The following is a 6955-nucleotide window of genomic DNA, read 5'->3' on the forward strand; positions in this document are numbered from 1 at the left end:
AATTTTTCTGCCTAAATCAGATGAAATTTATTTGGATACCAGTGACGAGAAGGCACTTTCTTAACTTGTGGATATTGAAAAAAAAAAGAACTGTATAATTCATTTATATATTTTTTATTATATTGTAAGAGCGCGCGCACACACAAACACAAATAATACGTGTAATTGTACTTTTCCTTATTATTAGTAATCGCTCATTTTAATTAAATTCAGTTTTAAACAATATTTTTTTCGAGGCGGAAGATAAGTAAAAAATTAAAATTTGTTAAAAACAGCCAAACCTCAATTAACCGTGCTCACTATTCCGAAAAAAATAAGTGAGTGTATTTCACCCGTTATTTAAGGCTAGTTAAGGATCTTACCTATTGTTAGCAATTGCGAGTTACTGTTTAGTAGTATGTTACTGTTTTAGGAAACTGTACCCTCTTCTCGGTTTCAAACAGCTCTTTTTATTCTTCGCAGTATGTTATTCATTGCTTCAGCTGGGAGGACAATTCATTATTATCTGAAATGGAACCTGTCGTTTTTGAATAATTTTAACGGAAGCATACTGAAGGAATTTCGATCTCCGAGCCAATGGTTTGAGAAGAGAATAAAACGGTTTCATGAGAATTTTTGAGACATTTAGTAATTCTCCGGACTGAAAATTGAGAGATAAGACAAGCAATGGGAGTGCCTGATATCCTCCTGAAAGTCTCCGAAGTGGAAAATTTCGACTACCATAACGCCACGAATTTGAGAAAAAATAAAACTGAAGTTTTATATTCCAAACTATATAAAGCAAAGACCGATTAAACTATATTTCAAACCTTGATTACATTGTACATGACATTATGTCCACTTAAGTAATTAAATACAAAATGTTTTGACAAACCGAGGTTTCCATTTGAAATTGTAACCCCACTCCCTATTGTATAGGATCATTGAGATTCTGCATATGATTAAAAACATTATAGAAAATTGTATAATACATAGAGGAAAATTGTAGAAATGTTGAATAATTATCAATGATCTCTATCCACACTCGTAAATATTATGGAGGAAACTCGGCTAGGCATGAAAACAAATAAAGCTGAATAATACCAATTTAATTAGTACGGCCTTGCACACTCATCGAAAATTATTTTTTAATAAATGATTTATACAGAATCTTTATTTTTTAAAAAAAAATCTTTAATACCTGCAATATTAACACAGTTAAATCCAACACCATTAAATTATATTATCCGCTAATTTTTTTTGTTCCAGTGTGTTCCTCATTTAATATCATTACATTGCAATGATGATAATAGTACAAGGTTATGAAAAAAACAGAACAATACTTTTAAGTGGAACTTTATAAAACAAGGAAATGAGTTTATTGTATCCTTACACATATTATTATGTTATTAAGAATAACGAACTTATCAAGGCAAAAATGCGAGGTGTGAAAATGAAAACGGGCTTTTCCTCTTGGGTGGTATATTAATTAGTACAAGAAAGAAGTCGAAGAGCGTTCCTATTAACTGGTACAGTGTTTAAGGGAGGGATCAAAGGAATACTGGTACTTAAATTAATCCGTTTAACATTTCCAATAAAATTACTAATGTGGGATTACACAGGAGCATTTGTTGCTCCATTGAAATAAGTACATTAAAAAATCTAAAAATGGAATATCCTTTAAGTTAAACTAATTTATTTATTAGTAGTTTTTCTTGATGAAGATGAACTATCATGAAATTCAAAATAATTTAGTAAATCTTCCAAAAAAAAAAAAAAATCTAAGAGCAGGGAAAGCGAATGTTCTAACAAAACATTTTTATTTTTCTATAAAATTTCATATTTTAGGGTTCATGAGGTGGTAATAAATAATATAAATATTGTTCCTACCAAGAATATACCAGTTTAACAAAAGATAGACTGCAATCGGGGAAGATCGGGCGATCTCGACTTTTTCTGTCTCTATTTTTCATTTTTCATTCCTTCAAATTCTTTAATGTTTTGTATTGTTCCATTGTTTATTATAATTAATAATAAGAATAGGTTATTTATTTCATATTAACAAAATTAAAGATACTTTAGAATATAATTTTTTTAACATTCGTCACTTAAGCCATGTCTAACTATTTCAATACGTTTCTAAACCTATCTGATATTAAAGAGTATCCAATTTTACAGTGATATGCTGAGTTAAAGCAAAATCGTTGGAGCCATTTTTAAGAAAATCGAAAAAAAAATGTGAATAATCGATTCTATAAAGTAGCACTTTATGTAAATATGTAATTTTTTTTTAGCTAGATTGTTTTTTCTCACAGACCATTTTTTGAGATTTGGTTATTTGGACTAAGGGGGCATTGAAAAACGTGTATTTCAGTCGAAAACTGATCGTAAAATGTTTTACGATCACAATACTTTTTTAAAATACATAGTTAAGTGGAAGTAAAAAGATTGAGACAAAGTTACACAGAAAATAGAAAGTTTCTTATTATTTATGGTGAGTAATTTAACTAGAAAATTGTATCAACTTAAAAAAAAACTATATTTAATTAATTAAGAAATTCAGCTGATAAATAAATTGCTTCTATAATATTTGTGAGAAAAATACACAGAACCTTGATATTTATTGACGTTAATTTGTTTCTTGCAGCTGAACTATTAGCAATGAACAGATGATTAATCAACAAATTAGTTGTTCAATTAGTGTCAAACAATCCAGCCTTGGGTAATACAGAAGATGCTCTTAAGGAGTCTGTAGTTGAAAGTATGCTAAGGGAAATATGAGTATATTTTCTAAAGGCTGAATTACGTGATTAATCAGAAATCATTCAATTGATTCCCATAGAAAAAAGTAGATGATAACGATTAGTAAGGAAAGGGAAATGAATCATTGCTATATTGTTCGTTCTTATGTTATAATTTCTTTACTTATACTTTTTAGTAAAACATTCTTGATGAATTAATCAGCCGGAAGCATTATAATTTTGTATTATTTAAACTCCGGCGAGGAAATGTAGAGATAGATTATTGTTTCCTTTGAGGGCGTGTCCTTTAAGTACGAGCCGATTCTGGACAGAAAGGTCAGGATGATCAAGATAGGGCGAAGGATAACCATTTAAGGAGTTAAGCTCTGTGACCCATTGTCATTATAACAATGGCGTAATCTGGAATTAAGGATGAATCCTCGCAACACCATGATAACGTTATATTGATGGATGCACCACATCAGCGTCATATTGTTACCAATCATATGTTCACAATTAAAGAAATAATTATCTACATATATTAAGGAAGATTTTTTATCATCGTCACCCATTTTCTATATTTGCATTAAAGTATATATTTTTTTTATTTGCACTAAGCTATATACGGAATATATAGTAAGGGGAAGTTTGAGTTTCAAGGTCCTTTGAGTCCAAATAACCAGCTCTCGAAAAATGGTATGAGTGTCTGTTAGTATGAACAATCTAGCTCAAAAATGAAAATTGGTACGGAACTGAAATTAAATATTTAGGGTGAATATATACCTGTGGAGTGACAGTAATTTTTTCGATAAAATCTACTGACCAAAAGTGCCAGTTAATTGAATAGATTTTTCATATTTTTTTCAAATTTTCTTAAATGCGCCTCAAACACTTTTGATTAAACTCATAATATCTATCTCATTATATGGACTATTGTAATAAACAATGTAACAATTCAAAACATTAAAGAATTTCATGTATAATTAAAGGAAAATGAAGACAGGTTCGAATCGGAAAAAATCGAAACCGTCCGGTCTTTCCTGATTGTAAGCATCTTTACACAAATTCATTATATTTTTTCAACTGCTTTATTCTTGGCAGGACAAAAGTTAATATTCGTTATTTACACTTCAAGAACTATAAAATATGAATTTTTATAGCAACAGAAAAACAAAAAGTACTTGTTAAAAACTTTTACTTTTCCTGCTCTCAGATTTTTTTAAAGAATCAAAAAATAGCTGAACTTCATCGTTATTCCATCAATCTACAAAAATTTATGCCAATAAATTTTCATGTTAGATCTTGAAATAACATTATATCCCTGTTGAAATAATGAAATATTTCTGATACGATGCATTCATCGCTTGGAATAATAACCGGTGAATAATTACACCATTTCGTCTTGGCTTAGGAGAGAATAAATTTCAAAATTGCATCCGTGACTCTCAATAATCACCAGAGAAAACGTTAATTTCCACCTTTATACTTTTTCAATTATGGTTTCAATTTGTCGATGAGCCGTCTTAAGAAATAAGAATACTGAAATCCAAAAACAATAACTTAACAATTAAAGTAACAAACTTTGTAAGTGCAGTTCTTAATTTTTCTTCGAGTCCAATTAACCTGAATACAATGCTGACATACTTATTTTTATTCAATTTTGAAATTGGGTTATTTCATAAAATCTTTCGAAACGATCGTTATAATCCCTTATTTACGAGGTAATAAAACAGCCAATTCTTGGAGTCGAGGTAAAAATCAATAAATAAAAGACAAGGCCGTTTCAAATAATGGTCTAATGATAGGATTTGAACAGTGAATTGTTCAATAATAATATGGAGATTTACGATCCGTTGCATCACAAGTATGCAATTTTACTAAATATTAATGTGCAAGCCGGCTCTAAAGAAAAATATTACTATAATATTGAGTAAAATCTTACTGGAATGCTTCATAATACCATGACCTACAAAGAGAGGGCTGAAAATGAGGCATATACATCGTTAAAAAAATATGAATGTTGCATTAGTAACCCGAATATATTTTGGTTTTTTATCTTCAAGTGCATTATAGATATGCTGCACCAGAATACATTTTTCAGGTATATTCAATCTTGAATATGAGTGATCTGCAGCAATAAGGAGCTAAGACCCTCGGCTAACCACGGTCCTATATCACTTTTGAAATATTAGCTTAAAACGGGAAGAGGAAACTTTAAGATATTTAAATCGAGCAATATTTAAAAAGTGAAGGATTGCCTTTTTTTTTTGTTACGATCTCCTCTTCTGAGATTGTGACATGTGCATCGACCAATCTACTAGAAATTTTAGGTACTGGCTGTGAAATTTTAACTCGACATTGTGCCATCGGATGGTCTTTAATATCAGTTAGGCTTCATCCTCTTTGTAATAGTCTGACGGGACTTAAACACCGAGTTTTCAAAAACGGTCCTTATAAATTACTTTTAATGTTGATTATTTGCAATAATTTACAATCTCTCATTGTTGGAAGAAATAAAAAATGGATAAATATAAAGTATAAAAGAATTTCTGAATTCACTAATGGATGAAATAAATGTTTTCGTGTCTCCATAGCTGTTATGACAGCGTTAGTATTTTACATTTACTTATATGTGTATATGTAACTAAGTTTTAAGTGACTTTTTAAAGCTATATTGTGAAATAAAGAAATAACCTAAGTTACTACAGTTCAAAGAATAGGAAAGATTTGTTTAATTTGGTCAGAAAGAACCTTCACCTCTCGCACTATTAAAAGAATCCTCGAGATTGCTTCGTTGATGATGTGGGGTTTATCAACTAACAATTTATACTATAAATAAAAGGATATATTACCGTATACAAATATTCAAAATTTCCATAAGGTTCACGAATCTTATGGAAATTTTAACTTAATTGCATATTATGGACTTGATAGGAATTATGAAAGTTTGGAGTTGTAAGTGAGTAAAAAAAACTTCCATAACGAAAGTACAAAACCTCTGCTAAATTGTTAATATTTTCTAATTCTATCATGCTCACTAATTAATGGGTTTAGAAGCTTAATTCCCAGTGGTCGCGAGCTGCACTAGAAAGAAGAGATGTAGATTCCATCCTATCTTCACTTGACTACACAGACCCCCTTACATAATTTATTAGGATCATATATATTTGGAATATATAATGGACATAATGATTTTTTTTTTCTCAGGTCAACAAAAAGAACTTAAATCGAAAAAACTTCCAAAGCATTGCTAAACAATTCGTTGTTTCTGCGGGTAATTACGGTAGTTATTTCAGTAATTATGCCAGTGTCAAAGATACGGTTCATTGGAATATTTAAAAAAAAATCCGCTTCCAATGTTTATATTATAAATACGTAACATAGAGGCAAACCTTTAAACATAATTTTAAAAAATAAATTTTCAATGTAAAAACCAAAAAGGAAATTAATATTATATGAGTTTCAGTAAGAATAAATTCTTACTGAAGTATGAATTTAAGAACCTATAATTAAATAAAAGATGATATATGATCTGAGAGGGGTTATATTATTACAGTAGTCATAATTTTGTTGATTAGTGTTTATTATTATCAAATTGAGTTTACTATTAAATTTGTTTTTAATATTTTGTTGCGTCAAAATTTATTTTCAAACCATTCCAGGTGAACTAAAACTAACACTTTTAGTTCTCCTTTAATTTCTTAGTAAGTTTGATTATGTTTATTGATTATAATCATAGAAAAATAAAAAGTTGAGATCGGACATGCTCGGCTGTCTTCGATTTTCCAGCCTGCTTTCCAGTAAAGTAGGCTCTATTGTTTTCATTTTTCTTCTTTTGTTAAAAACCAAATTCTTTTAGTTCGTTAGTTCGAGTTTATAAATATTTTATTACTGTTACAAAAGTTAATATATTTTTGGAAAAGATTTTTTGATAATTCGGTTTTTAAGCCCCGTCAGACTATTTCAATAACCTATTTAATATTATAGATCACTTAATTGTACATTTATTTACCGAGTTTAGTCAAAATCGTTTAAGCTGTTTGTTTGATAAAATCTTAATAAAGTGCAAAATCAATCTTTAAAAAAAATGGATTAAATGAAAAACGTACAAATCAGTTTATTACGTTCCTTGAAAAAATCATTAGACCATTTGCTGTCTGCAGGAAGAGAATGTGGTCAACATCGAGAATCAACCACAACTTTTTTAAATCCGATATAGTGAAAGGTCAGATGTC

The sequence above is a fragment of the Halyomorpha halys genome, unplaced genomic scaffold (assembly GCF_000696795.3).
Source record: "Halyomorpha halys isolate HHAL.00 unplaced genomic scaffold, Hhal_1.1 Scaffold1026.1, whole genome shotgun sequence".
Taxonomy (NCBI): domain Eukaryota; kingdom Metazoa; phylum Arthropoda; class Insecta; order Hemiptera; family Pentatomidae; genus Halyomorpha; species Halyomorpha halys.